This window comes from Mesoplodon densirostris, chromosome 7, assembly GCF_025265405.1.
Source record: "Mesoplodon densirostris isolate mMesDen1 chromosome 7, mMesDen1 primary haplotype, whole genome shotgun sequence".
Classification (NCBI taxonomy): Eukaryota; Metazoa; Chordata; class Mammalia; order Artiodactyla; family Ziphiidae; genus Mesoplodon; species Mesoplodon densirostris.
The window spans coordinates 80525838-80542627 of record NC_082667.1 but is presented as its reverse complement, the minus strand read 5'-3'; positions in this window follow the sequence as shown (position 1 = coordinate 80542627).

Here is a 16790-nt window from a genome sequence, read left to right as displayed (position 1 = left end):
TTACCTGGCTGTTGTAAATAGTGCTGCAATGAACATTGTGGTGAATGTGTGTTTTTGATTTATGGTTTTCTCTGGGTATATGCCCAGAATTGGGATTGCTGGATCCTATGGTAATTCTCTTTTTAGTTTTTTAAAGGAACCTCCATAGTGTTCTCCATAGTGACTGTATCAATTTACCTTCCCACCAATAGTGGAAGAGGGTTCCTTTTGTCCACACCCTCCCCAGAATTTGTTGTTTGTAGATTTTCTGATGATGCCGATTCTAAGAGGTGTGAGGTCATACCTCATTGTCGTTTGCATTTGCATTTCTCTAATAATTAGTGATGTTGAGCAGCTTTTCATGTGCGTCTTGGCCATTTCTGCGACTTCTTTGAAGAAACGTCTATTTAGATCTTCTGCCCATTTTTGTATTGGGTTGTTTGTTTTATTAATATTAAGCTGCGTGAGCTGTTTATATATATTGGAGATTAAACCTTTGTCCATTGATTCGTTTGCGATCGTTGTCGCCCATTCTGAGGGTTGCCTTTTTCCATTCCCGTTTTTTTAACCCAAAAAGAAAGAAAGCAAAGGAAGCAGAACACTAATGTGCGTGAAATATGCCTCTTGAAACTGTCGTTTTGAAATATGGATGTCTTTTGAATTGTTTGGTCGATATATGACCCCAGGATTTGTTTTCAGGGCAGGTGTCATTTACAGGCCTGCAATGATTTTGAATATCCACTGACCATTAGTGCTGGGATTAAAGCTGCTGTTGTGTGAAACGGCCACAAGGTGGCAGCAGTTCTCCCTTACCAAATCTGGTTACTAGGGCAACAGAGCCTCAATGGAAGTCGTGTTCTAGATTGGAATTTAGAATGGAATGTGCCAGGAGAATGCCCATCAAGTTTGTCTCACTACTTCTTGTTCGTGCTTTTAATTTAATTTTTTATTTTTTATTACAGGAAGTTTGATGTCAACGTTTGGCTTGTTGTAGGTGTGCCAGATGTGGTTCTTTTACACATATACATATGTCTGTTCTTCCTGGGATCCTATTCCCATGTACGTTATGACAGAATGTTGAGTAGTCTTCTCTTAGTATTCCGTAGGTCTTTGGTGATTATATATTTCACCTGTGTTTGTATATGTCTGTTTACCCCAATATCGTAATGAATCCAATCCTCACACCTTTCCATTGGTGAACCATAAGTTTGTTTAATGAATCTGTGATTGCCCTTCTCCGTGGAAATATCTGCCCTGGTATCAATTTTTAGGTAACACCTATAAGTGATATCCTACGATATGTGTCTTTCACTTTCTGACTTACTACAAGTCACGTGATTACCTCTAGACTCATCTACGGTGCTGCAAATGGCATTGTGTCCTATTTTCCCTTGGCTAAAATTCTGTCTTAGCGAGGTCCATTTTCTGCAATGTGATTCCCTGAGGGCTGAGGATTAGCTGACCTGGGCAGCCTGAACCTGCCGGCAAGCCCTCCACAGGTGTGCCTGGGTTGAGGTCAATATAAACAGCACTCCAGGCAGCAATAGACCCTGCAGCTGTGCCTGACTCCATATTCTCTGCCACATCAGTAGTCTCGGGGCTGTGCTGGTGGGAGGGAGGGAGGGTCCATGGCTTTGTTGATGGCCCGGTGTGAGTGGGGCTCTGCTGGACTTTCTGCAGTAGTTGCCAGGCTGCCACCTGTAAAGAAGAGGATGTGTCACCCATAACTTCCACTGGAATTTCTCTCCGGGCTGAGGTGAGGAAGGAAAAAAAGGAGTGGGGGCCGGGACAGGAGGGGTATCTCAGGCAGGAAATGGAAAGCTTCCAGAAGAGCGCCCGGGTCCAGGACCATCCTGGCTGGCCTGCAGGCAGCAAGTTGGCCTGCGTGCTGTCGCTGGTGTGGCTCCACGGCCCTTCCTCTAGGCTTTCAAGCCCTTGTACATATTCAGGTGTTTTACCTGGGAAGGTTGGGAAGAGTTCAGCAGCATCTGGCCTGGGGCTCAGCTCACGTTTACTCACAGAGGCCTCGGCAATGTCCCCCGGCTTTGCAATGAGGACACTCCTTGTGTCGTGGGGGCGGGGCTGTTGGCTGTATGGGAGATGATTCCCCATCTCTGACCAATTTCAGAATTGTTTACCGCTGGAGCATTTGCCTTGGTAGGGTTTTCCTATGTATAACTGTTAGGTTGAGGTTTTTTTTTCATTTTTCGTTCCAATTACATTTTGTTTCTGTTTTATGTATTTATAGATATAAGCATGGAAATCATTCATTCATATAAATACATCTGTGTGAATGGAAGAACTTTTTTCTGGTTTATTTTTAAATTTTATTTTTAAAAATTTTGAAATTTAAATTTATTTATTGTTTTATACAGCAGGTTCTTATTAGTTATCTATTTTATGCATATACATGTATACAGGTCAATCCCAATCTCCCAACTCATCCCACCACCACCACCCCATGGCTTCCCCCACTTGGTGTCCATACGTTTGTTCTCTACCTCTGTGTCTCTATTTCTGCCCTGCAAACCAGTTCATCTGTACCATTTTTCTAGGTTCCACATATATGCATTAATATACAATATTTGTTTTTCTCTTTCTGACTTACTTCACTCTGTATGACAGTCTCTAGATCCTTCGACTTCTCTACAAATGACCCAGGTTCATTCCTTTTTATGGCTGAGTAATATTCCATTTTATATATGTACCACTACTTTATCCATTCGTCTGTCTGTGGGCATTTAGGTTGCTTCCATTACCTGGCTATTGTAAATAGTGCTGCAATGAACATTGTGGTGAATGTGTCTTTTTGATTTATGGTTTTCTCTGGGTATATCCCCAGAAGTGGGATTGCTGGATCCTATGGTAATTCTCTTTTTAGTTTTTTAAAGGAACCTCCATAGTGTTCTCCATAGTGACTGTATCAATTTACCTTCCCACCAATAGTGAAAGAGGGATCCTTTTGTCCACACCCTCCCCAGAATTTGTTGTTTGTAGATTTTCTGATGATGCCAATTCTAAGAGGTGTGAGGTCATACCTCATTGTCGTTTGGATTTGCATTTCTCTAATAATTAGTGATGTTGAGCAGCTTTTCATGTGCGTCTTGGCCATTTCTGCGACTTCTTTGAAGAAACGTCTATTTAGATCTTCTGCCCATTTTTGTATTGGGTTGTTTGTTTTATTAATATTAAGCTGCGTGAGCTGTTTATATATATTGGAGATTAAACCTTTGTCCATTGATTCGTTTGCGATCGTTTTCGCCCATTCTGAGGGTTGCCTTTTTCCATTCCCTTTTTTTTAACCCAAAAAGAAAGAAAGCAAAGGAAGCAGAACACTAATGTGCGTGAAATATGCCTCTTGAAACTGTCGTTTTGAAATATGGACGTCTTTTGAATTGTTTGGTCGATATATGACCCCAGGATTTGTTTTCAGGGCAGGTGTCATTTACAGGCCTGCAATGATTTTGAATATCCACTGACCATTAGCGCTGGGATTAAAGCTGCTGTTGTGTGAAACGGCCACAAGGTGGCAGCAGTTCTCCCTTACCAAATCTGGTTAATAGGGCAACAGAGCCTCAATGGAAGTCGTGTTCTAGATTGGAATTTAGAATGGAATGTGCCAGGAGAATGCCCATCAAGTTTGTCTCACTACTTCTTGTTCGTGTTTTTAATTTAATTTTTTATTTTTTATTACAGCAAGTTTGATGTCAACGTTTGGCTTGTTGTAGGTGTGCCAGATGTGGTTCTTTTACACATATACATATGTCTGTTCTTCCTGGGATCCTGTTCCCATGTACGTTATGACAGAATGTTGAGTAGTCTTCTCTTGGTGTTCAATAGGTCTTTGGTGATTATATATTTCACCTGTGTTTGTATATGTCCGTTAACCCCAATATCGTAATGAATCCAATCCTCACACCTTTCCATTGGTGAACCATAAGTTTTTTTAATGAATCTGTGATTGCCCTTCTCCGTGGAAATATCTGTCCTGGTATCAATTTTTAGGTAACACCTATAAGTGATATCCTACGATATGTGTCTTTCACTTTCTGACTTACTACAAGTCACGTGATTACCTCTAGACTCATCTACGGTGATGCAAATGGCATTGTGTCCTTTTTTCCCTTGGCTAAATTTCTGTCTTAGCGAGGTCCATTTTCTGCAATGTGATTCCCTGAGGGCTGAGGATTAGCTGACCTGGGCAGCCTGAACCTGCCGGCAAGCCCTCCCCAGGTGTGCCTGGGTTGAGGTCAATATAAACAGCACTCCAGGCAGCAATAGCCCCTGCAGCTGTGCCTGACTCCATATTCTCTGCCCCGTCAGCAGTCTCGGGGCTGTGCTGGTGGGAGGGTGGGAGGGTCCACGGCTTTGTTGATGGCCCGGTGTGAGTGGGGCTCTGCTGGACTTTCTGCAGTAGTTGCCAGGCTGCCACCTGTAAAGAAGAGGATGTGTCACCCATAACTTCCACTGGAATTTCTCTCCGGGCTGAGGTGAGGAAGGAAAAAAAGGAGTGTGGGCCGGGACAGGAGGGGTATCTCAGGCAGGGAAATGGAATGCTTCCAGAAGAGCGCCCGGGGCCAGGACCATCCTGGCTGGCCTGCAGGCAGCAAGTTGGCCTGCGTGCTGTCGCTGGTGTGGCTCCACGGCCCTTCCTCTAGGCTTTCAAGCCATTGTATATATTCAGGTGTTTTACCTGGGAAGGTTGGGAAGAGTTCAGCAGCAGCTAGCCTGGGGCTCAGCTCACGTTGACTCACAGAGGCCTCGGCAAGGTCCCCCGGGTTTGCAATGAGGAAACTCCTTGCGTGGGGGGGGCGGGGCTGCTGGCTGTATGGGAGATGATTCCCCACCTCTGACCAATTTCAGAATTGTTTACCGCTGGAGCAAGTGCCTTGGTAGGGTTTTCCTCTGTATAACTGTTAGGTTCAGGTTTTTTTTTTCTTTTTTCGTTCCAATTACATTTTGTCCCTGTTTTATGTATTTAGAGATATAAGCATGGAAATAATTCATTCATATAAATACATCTGTGTGAATGGAAGAACTTTTTTCTGTTTTTTTTAAATTTTATTTTTTAAAATTTTGAAATTTAATTTTATTTATTTTTTTATACAGCAGGTTCTTATTAGTTATCTATTTTATGCATATGCATGTATACAGGTCAATCCCAATCTCCCAACTCATCCCACCACCACCACCCCATGGCTTCCCCCACTTGGTGTCCATACGTTTGTTCTCTACCTCTGTGTCTCTATTTCTGCCTTGCAAACCAGTTCATCTGTACCATTTTTCTAGGTTCCACATATATGCATTAATATACAATATTTGTTTTTCTCTTTCTGACTTACTTCACTCTGTATGACAGTCTCTAGATCCTTCGACTTCTCTACAAATGACCCAGGTTCATTCCTTTTTATGGCTGAGTAATATTCCATTTTATATATGTACCACTACTTTATCCATTCGTCTGTCTGTGGGCATTTAGGTTGCTTCCATTACCTGGCTATTGTAAATAGTGCTGCAATGAACATTGTGGTGAATGTGTCTTTTTGATTTATGGTTTTCTCTGGGTATATGCCCAGAAGTGGGATTGCTGGATCCTATGGTAATTCTCTTTTTAGTTTTTTAAAGGAACCTCCATAGTGTTCTCCATAGTGACTGTATCAATTTACCTTCCCACCAATAGTGGAAGAGGGTTCCTTTTGTCCACACCCTCCCCAGAATTTGTTGTTTGTAGCTTTTCTGATGATGCCGATTCTAAGAGGTGTGAGGTCATACCTCATTGTCGTTTGCATTTGCATTTCTCTAATAATTAGTGATGTTGAGCAGCTTTTCATGTGCATCTTGGCCATTTCTGCGACTTCTTTGAAGAAACGTCTATTTAGATCTTCTGCCCATTTTTGTATTGGGTTGTTTGTTTTATTAATATTAAGCTGCGTGAGCTGTTTATATATATTGGAGATTAAACCTTTGTCCATTGATTCGTTTGCGATCGTTTTCGCCCATTCTGAGGGTTGCCTTTTTCCATTCCCGTTTTTTTAACCCAAAAAGAAAGAAAGCAAAGGAAGCAGAACACTAATGTGCGTGAAATATGCCTCTTGAAACTGTCGTTTTGAAATATGGTAGTCTTTTGAATTTTTTGGTCGATATATGACCCCAGGATTTGTTTTCAGGGCAGGTGTCATTTACAGGCCTGCAATGATTTTGAATATCCACTGACCATTAGTGCTGGGATTAAAGCTGCTGTTGTGTGAAACGGCCACAAGGTGGCAGCAGTTCTCCCTTACCAAATCTGGTTAATAGGGCAACAGAGCCTCAATGGAAGTCATGTTCTAGATTGGAATTTAGAATGGAATGTGCCAGGAGAATGCCCATCAAGTTTGTCTCACTACTTCTTGTTCGTGTTTTTAATTTAATTTTTTATTTTTTATTACAGCAAGTTTGATGTCAACGTTTGGCTTGTTGTAGGTGTGCCAGATGTGGTTCTTTTACACATATACATATGTCTGTTCTTCCTGGGATCCTGTTCCCATGTACGTTATGACAGAATGTTGAGTAGTCTTCTCTTGGTGTTCCATAGGTCTTTGGTGATTATATATTTCACCTGTGTTTGTATATGTCCGTTAACCCCAATATCGTAATGAATCCAATCCTCACACCTTTCCATTGGTGAACCATAAGTTTATTTAATGAATCTGTGATTGACCTTCTCCGTGGAAATATCTGCCCTGATATCAATTTTTATGTAACACCTATAAGTGATATCCTACGATATGTGTCTTTCACTTTCTGACTTACTACAAGTCACGTGATTACCTCTAGACTCATCTACGGTGCTGCAAATGGCATTGTGTCCTATTTTCCCTTGTCTAAAATTCTGTCTTAGCGAGGTCCATTTTCTGCAATGTGATTCCCTGAGGGCTGAGGATTAGCTGACCTGGGCAGCCTGAACCTGCCGGCAAGCCCTCCACAGGTGTGCCTGGGTTGAGGTCAATATAAACAGCACTCCAGGCAGCAATAGACCCTGAAGCTGTGCCTGACTCCATATTCTCTGCCACATCAGCAGTCTCGGGGCTGTGCTGGTGGGAGGGTGGGAGGGTCCATGGCTTTGTTGATGGCCCGGTGTGAGTGGGGCTCTGCTGGACTTTCTGCAGTAGTTGCCAGGCTGCCACCTGTAAAGAAGAGGATGTGTCACCCATAACTTCCACTGGAATTTCTCTCCGGGCTGAGGTGAGGAAGGAAAAAAAGGAGTGGGGGCCGGGACAGGAGGGGTATCTCAGGCAGGAAATGGAAAGCTTCCAGAAGAGCGCCCGGGTCCAGGACCATCCTGGCTGGCCTGCAGGCAGCAAGTTGGCCTGCGTGCTGTCGCTGGTGTGGCTCCACGGCCCTTCCTCTAGGCTTTCAAGCCCTTGTACATATTCAGGTGTTTTACCTGGGAAGGTTGGGAAGAGTTCAGCAGCATCTGGCCTGGGGCTCAGCTCACGTTTACTCACAGAGGCCTCGGCAATGTCCCCCGGCTTTGCAATGAGGACACTCCTTGTGTCGTGGGGGCGGGGCTGTTGGCTGTATGGGAGATGATTCCCCATCTCTGACCAATTTCAGAATTGTTTACCGCTGGAGCATTTGCCTTGGTAGGGTTTTCCTATGTATAACTGTTAGGTTCAGGTTTTTTTTTCTTTTTTCGTTCCAATTACATTTTGTTCCTGTTTTATGTATTTATAGATATAAGCATGGAAATAATTTATTCATATAAATACATCTGTGTGAATGGAAGAACTTTTTTCTGGTTTATTTTTAAATTTTATTTTTAAAAATTTTGAAATTTAATTTTATTTATTTTTTTGTACAGCAGGTTCTTATTAGTTATCTATTTTATGCATATACATGTATACAGGTCAATCCCAATCTCCCAACTCATCCCACCACCACCACCCCATGGCTTCCCCCACTTGGTGTCCATACGTTTGTTCTCTACCTCTGTGTCTCTATTTCTGCCCTGCAAACCAGTTCATCTGTACCATTTTTCTAGGTTCCACATATATGCATTAATATACAATATTTGTTTTTCTCTTTCTGACTTACTTCACTCTGTATGACAGTCTCTAGATCCATCGATTTCTCTACAAACGACCCAGTTTCATTCCTTTTTATGGCTGAGTAATATTCCATTTTATATATGTACCACTTCTTTATCCACTCGTCTGTCTGTCGGCATTTATGTTGCTTCCATTACCTGGCTATTGTAAATAGTGCTGCAATGAACATTGTGGTGAATGTGTCTTTTCGATTTATGGTTTTCTCTGGGTATATGCCCAGAATTGGGATTGCTGGATCCTATGGTAATTCTCTTTTTAGTTTTTTAAAGGAACCTCCATAGTGTTCTCCATAGTGACTGTATCAATTTACCTTCCCACCAATAGTGGAAGAGGGTTCCTTTTGTCCACACCCTCCCCAGAATTTGTTGTTTGTAGATTTTCTGATGATGCCGATTCTAAGAGGTGTGAGGTCATACCTCATTGTCGTTTGCATTTGCATTTCTCTAATAATTAGTGATGTTGAGCAGCTTTTCATGTGCGTCTTGGCCATTTCTGCGACTTCTTTGAAGAAACGTCTATTTAGATCTTCTGCCCATTTTTGTATTGGGTTGTTTGTTTTATTAATATTAAGCTGCGTGAGCTGTTTATATATATTGGAGATTAAACCTTTGTCCATTGATTCGTTTGCGATCGTTTTCGCCCATTCTGAGGGTTGCCTTTTTCCATTCCCGTTTTTTTAACCCAAAAAGAAAGAAAGCAAAGGAAGCAGAACACTAATGTGCGTGAAATATGCCTCTTGAAACTGTCGTTTTGAAATATGGACGTCTTTTGAATTTTTTGGTCGATATATGACCCGAGGATTTGTTTTCAGGGCAGGTGTCATTTACAGGCCTGCAATGATTTTGAATATCCACTGACCATTAGCGCTGGGATTAAAGCTGCTGTTGTGTGAAACGGCCACAAGGTGGCAGCAGTTCTCCCTTACCAAATCTGGTTAATAGGGCAACAGAGCCTCAATGGAAGTCGTGTTCTAGATTGGAATTTAGAATGGAACGTGCCAGGAGAATGCCCATCAAGTTTGTCTCACTACTTCTTGTTCGTGTTTTTAATTTAATTTTTTATTTTTTATTACAGGAAGTTTGATGTCAACGTTTGGCTTGTTGTAGGTGTGCAAGATGTGGTTCTTTTACACATATACATATGTCTGTTCTTCCTGGGATCCTGTTCCCATGTACGTTATGACAGAATGTTGAGTAGTCTTCTCTTGGTATTCCATAGGTCTTTGGTGATTATATATTTCACCTGTGTTTGTATATGTCCGTTAACCCCAATATCGTAATGAATCCAATCCTCACACCTTTCCATTGGTGAACGATAAGTTTGTTTAATGAATCTGTGATTGCCCTTCTCCGTGGAAATATCTGTCCTGGTATCAATTTTTATGTAACACCTATAAGTGATATCCTACGATATGTGTCTTTCACTTTCTGACTTACTACAAGTCACGTGATTACCTCTAGACTCATCTACGGTGCTGCAAATGGCATTGTGTCCTTTTTCCCTTGGCTAAAATTCTGTCTTAGTGAGGTCCATTTTCTGCAATGTGATTCCCTGAGGGCTGAGGATTAGCTGACCTGGGCAGCCTGAACCTGCCAGCAAGCCCTCCCAGGTGTGCCTGGGTTGAGGTCAATATAAACAGCACTCCAGGCAGCAATAGCCCTTGCAGCTGTGCCTGACTCCGTATTCTCTGCCCCGTCAGCAGTCTCGGGGCTGTGCTGGTGGGAGGGTGGGAGGGTCCACAGCTTTGTTGATGGCCCGGTGTGAGTGGGGCTCTGCTGGACTTTCTGCAGTAGTTGCCAGGCTGCCACCTGTAAAGAAGAGGATGTGTCACCCATAACTTCCACTGGAATTTCTCTCCGGGCTGAGGTGAGGAAGGAAAATAGGAGTGGGGGCCGGGAGAGAAAGGGTATCTCAGGCAGGGAAATGGAAAGCTTCCAGAAGAGCGCCCGGGGCCAGGACCATCCTGGCTGGCCTGCAGGCAGCAAGTTGGCCTGCGTGCTGTCGCTGGTGTGGCTCCACGGCCCTTCCTCTAGGCTTTCAAGCCCTTGTACATATTCAGTTGTTTTACCTGGGAAGGTTGGGAAGAGTTCAGCAGCAGCTGGCCTGGGGCTCAGCTCACGTTTACTCACAGAGGCCTCGGCAAGGTCCCCCGGCTTTGCAATGAGGACACTCTTTGCGTGGGGGGGGCGGGGCTGCTGGCTGTATGGGAGATGATTCCCCATCTCTGACCAATTTCAGAATTGTTTACCGCTGGAACAAGTGCCTTGGTAGGGTTTTCCTCTGTATAACTGTTAGGTTCAGATTTTTTTTTCTTTTTTCGTTCCAATTACATTTTGTTCCTGTTTTATGTATTTATAGATACAAGCATGGAAATAATTCATTCATATAAATACATCTGTGTGAATGGAAAAACTTTATTCTGTTTTTTTTAAATTTTATTTTTAAAAATTTTGAAATTTAATTTTATTTATTTTTTTATACAGCAGGTTCTTATTAGTTATCTATTTTATGCATATACATGTATACAGGTCAATCCCAATCTCCCAACTCATCCCACCACCACCACCCCATGGCTTCCCCCACTTGGTGTCCATACGTTTGTTCTCTACCTCTGTGTCTCTATTTCTGCCCTGCAAACCAGTTCATCTGTACCATTTTTCTAGGTTCCACATATATGCATTAATATACAATATTTGTTTTTCTGTTTCTGACTTACTTCACTCTGTATGACAGTCTCTAGATCCATCGACTTCTCTACAAACGACCCAGTTTCATTCCTTTTTATGGCTGAGTAATATTCCATTTTATATATGTACCACTTCTTTATGCATTCGTCTGTCTGTGGGCATTTAGGTTGCTTCCATTACCTGGCTGTTGTAAATAGTGCTGCAATGAACATTGTGGTGAATGTGTGTTTTTGATTTATGGTTTTCTCTGGGTATATGCCCAGAATTGGGATTGCTGGATCCTATGGTAATTCTCTTTTTAGTTTTTTAAAGGAACCTCCATAGTGTTCTCCATAGTGACTGTATCAATTTACCTTCCCACCAATAGTGGAAGAGGGTTCCTTTTGTCCACACCCTCCCCAGAATTTGTTGTTTGTAGATTTTCTGATGATGCCGATTCTAAGAGGTGTGAGGTCATACCTCATTGTCGTTTGGATTTGCATTTCTCTAATAATTAGTGATGTTGAGCAGCTTTTCATGTGCGTCTTGGCCATTTCTGTGACTTCTTTGAAGAAACGTCTATTTAGATCTTTTGCCCATTTTTGTATTGGGTTGTTTGTTTTATTAATATTAAGCTGCGTGAGCTGTTTATATATATTGGAGATTAAACCTTTGTCCATTGATTCGTTTGCGATCGTTGTCGCCCATTCTGAGGGTTGCCTTTTTCCATTCCCGTTTTTTTAACCCAAAAAGAAAGAAAGCAAAGGAAGCAGAACACTAATGTGCGTGAAATATGCCTCTTGAAACTGTCGTTTTGAAATATGGATGTCTTTTGAATTGTTTGGTCGATATATGACCCCAGGATTTGTTTTCAGGGCAGGTGTCATTTACAGGTCTGCAATGATTTTGAATATCCACTGACCATTAGTGCTGGGATTAAAGCTGCTGTTGTGTGAAACGGCCACAAGGTGGCAGCAGTTCTCCCTTACCAAATCTGGTTACTAGGGCAACAGAGCCTCAATGGAAGTCGTGTTCTAGATTGGAAATTAGAATGGAATGTGCCAGGAGAATGCCCATCAAGTTTGTCTCACTACTTCTTGTTCGTGCTTTTAATTTAATTTTTTATTTTTTATTACAGGAAGTTTGATGTCAACATTTGGCTTGTTGTAGGTGTGCCAGATGTGGTTCTTTTACACATATACATATGTCTGTTCTTCCTGGGATCCTGTTCCCATGTACGTTATGACAGAATGTTGAGTAGTCTTCTCTTGGTGTTCCATAGGTCTTTGGTGATTATATATTTCACCTGTGTTTGTATATGTCCGTTAACCCCAATATCGTAATGAATCCAATCCTCACACCTTTCCATTGGTGAACCATAAGTTTGTTTAATGAATCTGTGATTGCCCTTCTCCGTGGAAATATCTGCCCTGGTATCAATTTTTATGTAACACCTATAAGTGATATCCTACGATATGTGTCTTTCACTTTCTGACTTACTACAAGTCACGTGATTACCTCTAGACTCATCTACGGTGCTGCAAATGGCATTGTGTCCTATTTTCCCTTGTCTAAAATTCTGTCTTAGCGAGGTCCATTTTCTGCAATGTGATTCCCTGAGGGCTGAGGATTAGCTGACCTGGGCAGACTGAACCTGCCGGCAAGCCCTCCACAGGTGTGCCTGGGTTGAGGTCAATATAAACAGCACTCCAGGCAGCAATAGACCCTGCAGCTATGCCTGACTCCATATTCTCTGCCACATCAGTAGTCTCGGGGCTGTGCTGGTGGGAGGGAGGGAGGGTCAATGGCTTTGTTGATGGCCCGGTGTGAGTGGGGCTCTGCTGGACTTTCTGCAGTAGTTGCCAGGCTGCCACCTGTAAAGAAGAGGATGTGTCACCCATAACTTCCACTGGAATTTCTCTCCGGGCTGAGGTGAGGAAGGAAAAAAAGGAGTGGGGGCCGGGACAGGAGGGGTATCTCAGGCAGGAAATGGAAAGCTTCCAGAAGAGCGCCCGGGTCCAGGACCATCCTGGCTGGCCTGCAGGCAGCAAGTTGGCCTGCGTGCTGTCGCTGGTGTGGCTCCATGGCCCTTCCTCTAGGCTTTCAAGCCCTTGTACATATTCAGGTGTTTTACCTGGGAAGGTTGGGAAGAGTTCAGCAGCAGCTGGCCTGGGGCTCAGCTCATGTTTACTCACAGAGGCCTCGGCACGGTCCCCCAGCTTTGCAATGAGGACACTCCTTGCGTGGGGGGGCGGGGCTGCTGGCTGTATGGGAGATGATTCCCCACCTCTGACCAATTTCAGAATTGTTTATGGCTGGAGCAAGTGCCTTGGTAGGGTTTTCCTCTGTATAACTGTTAGGTTCAGGTTTTTTTTTCTTTTTTCGTTCCAATTACATTTTGTTCCTGTTTTATGTATTTATAGATATAAGCATGGAAATAATTCATTCATATAAATACATCTGTGTGAATGGAAGAACTTTTTTCTGTTTTTTTTTCAATTTTATTTTTAAAAATTTTGAAATTTAATTTTATTTATTTTTTTATACAGCAGGTTCTTATTAGTTATCTGTTTTATGCATATGCATGTATACAGGTCAATCCCAATCTCCCAACTCATCCCAACACCACCACCCCATGGCTTCCCCCACTTGGTGTCCATACGTTTGTTCTCTACCTCTGTGTCTCTATTTCTGCCCTGCAAACCAGTTCATCTGTACCATTTTTCTAGGTTCCACATATATGCATTAATATACAATATTTGTTTTTCTCTTTCTGACTTACTTCACTCTGTATGACAGTCTCTAGATCCATCGATTTCTCTACAAACGACCCAGTTTCATTCCTTTTTATGGCTGAGTAATATTCCATTTTATATATGTACCACTTCTTTATCCACTCGTCTGTCTGTCGGCATTTATGTTGCTTCAATTACCTGGCTATTGTAAATAGTGCTGCAATGAACATTGTGGTGAATGTGTCTTTTCGATTTATGGTTTTCTCTGGGTATATGCCCAGAATTGGGATTGCTGGATCCTATGGTAATTCTCTTTTTAGTTTTTTAAAGGAACCTCCATAGTGTTCTCCATAGTGACTGTATCAATTTACCTTCCCACCAATAGTGGAAGAGGGTTCCTTTTGTCCACACCCTCCCCAGAATTTGTTGTTTGTAGATTTTCTGATGATGCCGATTCTAAGAGGTGTGAGGTCATACCTCATTGTCGTTTGCATTTGCATTTCTCTAATAATTAGTGATGTTGAGCAGCTTTTCATGTGCGTCTTGGCCATTTCTGCGACTTCTTTGAAGAAACGTCTATTTAGATCTTCTGCCCATTTTTGTATTGGGTTGTTTGTTTTATTAATATTAAGCTGCGTGAGCTGTTTATATATATTGGAGATTAAACCTTTGTCCATTGATTCGTTTGCGATCGTTTTCGCCCATTCTGAGGGTTGCCTTTTTCCATTCCCGTTTTTTTAACCCAAAAAGAAAGAAAGCAAAGGAAGCAGAACACTAATGTGCGTGAAATATGCCTCCTGAAACTGTCGTTTTGAAATATGGACGTCTTTTGAATTTTTTGGTCGATATATGACCCCAGGATTTGTTTTCAGGGCAGGTGTCATTTACAGGCCTGCAATGATTTTGAATATCCACTGACCATTAGCGCTGGGATTAAAGCTGCTGTTGTGTGAAACGGCCACAAGGTGGCAGCAGTTCTCCCTTACCAAATCTGGTTAATAGGGCAACAGAGCCTCAATGGAAGTCGTGTTCTAGATTGGAATTTAGAATGGAATGTGCCAGGAGAATGCCCATCAAGTTTGTCTCACTACTTCTTGTTCGTGTTTTTAATTTAATTTTTTATTTTTTATTACAGGAAGTTTGATGTCAACGTTTGGCTTGTTGTAGGTGTGCAAGATGTGGTTCTTTTACACATATACATATGTCTGTTCTTCCTGGGATCCTGTTCCCATGTACGTTATGACAGAATGTTGAGTAGTCTCCTCTTGGTATTCCATAGGTCTTTGGTGATTATATATTTCACCTGTGTTTGTATATGTCCGTTAACCCCAATATCGTAATGAATCCAATCCTCACACCTTTCCATTGGTGAACGATAAGTTTGTTTAATGAATCTGTGATTGCCCTTCTCCGTGGAAATATCTGTCCTGGTATCAATTTTTATGTAACACCTATAAGTGATATCCTACGATATGTGTCTTTCACTTTCTGACTTACTACAAGTCACGTGATTACCTCTAGACTCATCTACGGTGCTGCAAATGGCATTGTGTCCTTTTTCCGTTGGCTAAAATTCTGTCTTAGTGAGGTCCATTTTCTGCAATGTGATTCCCTGAGGGCTGAGGATTAGCTGACCTGGGCAGCCTGAACCTGCCAGCAAGCCCTCCCAGGTGTGCCTGGGTTGAGGTCAATATAAACAGCACTCCAGGCAGCAATAGCCCTTGCAGCTGTGCCTGACTCCGTATTCTCTGCCCCGTCAGCAGTCTCGGGGCTGTGCTGGTGGGAGGGTGGGAGGGTCCACGGCTTTGTTGATGGCCCGGTGTGAGTGGGGCTCTGCTGGACTTTCTGCAGTAGTTGCCAGGCTGCCACCTGTAAAGAAGAGGATGTGTCACCCAAAACTTCCACTGGAATTTCTCTCCGGGCTGAGGTGAGGAAGGAAAATAGGAGTGGGGACCGGGAGAGAAAGGGTATCTCAGGCAGGGAAATGGAAAGCTTCCAGAAGAGCGCCCGGGTCCAGGACCATCCTGGCTGGCCTGCAGGCAGCAAGTTAGCCTGCGTGCTGTCGCTGGTGTGGCTCCACGGCCCTTCCTCTAGGCTTTCAAGCCCTTGTACATATTCAGTTGTTTTACCTGGGAAGGTTGGGAAGAGTTCAGCAGCAGCTGGCCTGGGGCTCAGCTCACGTTTACTCACAGAGGCCTCGGCAAGGTCCCCCGGCTTTGCAATGAGGACACTCTTTGCGTGGGGGGGGGCGGGGCTGCTGGCTGTATGGGAGATGATTCCCCATCTCTGACCAATTTCAGAATTGTTTACCGCTGGAACAAGTGCCTTGGTAGGGTTTTCCTCTGTATAACTGTTAGGTTCAGATTTTTTTTTCTTTTTTCGTTCCAATTACATTTTGTTCCTGTTTTATGTATTTATAGATACAAGCATGGAAATAATTCATTCATATAAATACATCTGTGTGAATGGAAAAACTTTTTTCTGTTTTTTTTAAATTTTATTTTTAAAAATTTTGAAATTTAATTTTATTTATTTTTTTATACAGCAGGTTCTTATTAGTTATCTATTTTATGCATATACATGTATACAGGTCAATCCCAATCTCCCAACTCATCCCACCACCACCACCCCATGGCTTCCCCCACTTGGTGTCCATACGTTTGTTCTCTACCTCTGTGTCTCTATTTCTGCCCTGCAAACCAGTTCATCTGTACCATTTTTCTAGGTTCCACATATATGCATTAATATACAATATTTGTTTTTCTCTTTCTGACTTACTTCACTCTGTATGACAGTCTCTAGATCCATCGACTTCTCTACAAACGACCCAGTTTCATTCCTTTTTATGGCTGAGTAATATTCCATTTTATATATGTACCACTTCTTTATGCATTCGTCTGTCTGTGGGCATTTAGGTTGCTTCCATTACCTGGCTATTGTAAATAGTGCTGCAATGAACATTGTGGTGAATATGTGTTTTTGATTTATGGTTTTCTCTGGGTATATGCCCAGAATTGGGATTGCTGGATCCTATGGTAATTCTCTTTTTAGTTTTTTAAAGGAACCTCCATAGTGTTCTCCATAGTGACTGTATCAATTTACCTTCCCACCAATAGTGGAAGAGGGTTCCTTTTGTCCACACCCTCCCCAGAATTTGTTGTTTGTAGATTTTCTGATGATGCCGATTCTAAGAGGTGTGAGGTCATACCTCATTGTCGTTTGGATTTGCATTTCTCTAATAATTAGTGATGTTGAGCAGCTTTTCATGTGCGTCTTGGCCATTTCTGTGACTTCTTTGAAGAAACGTCTATTTAGATCAT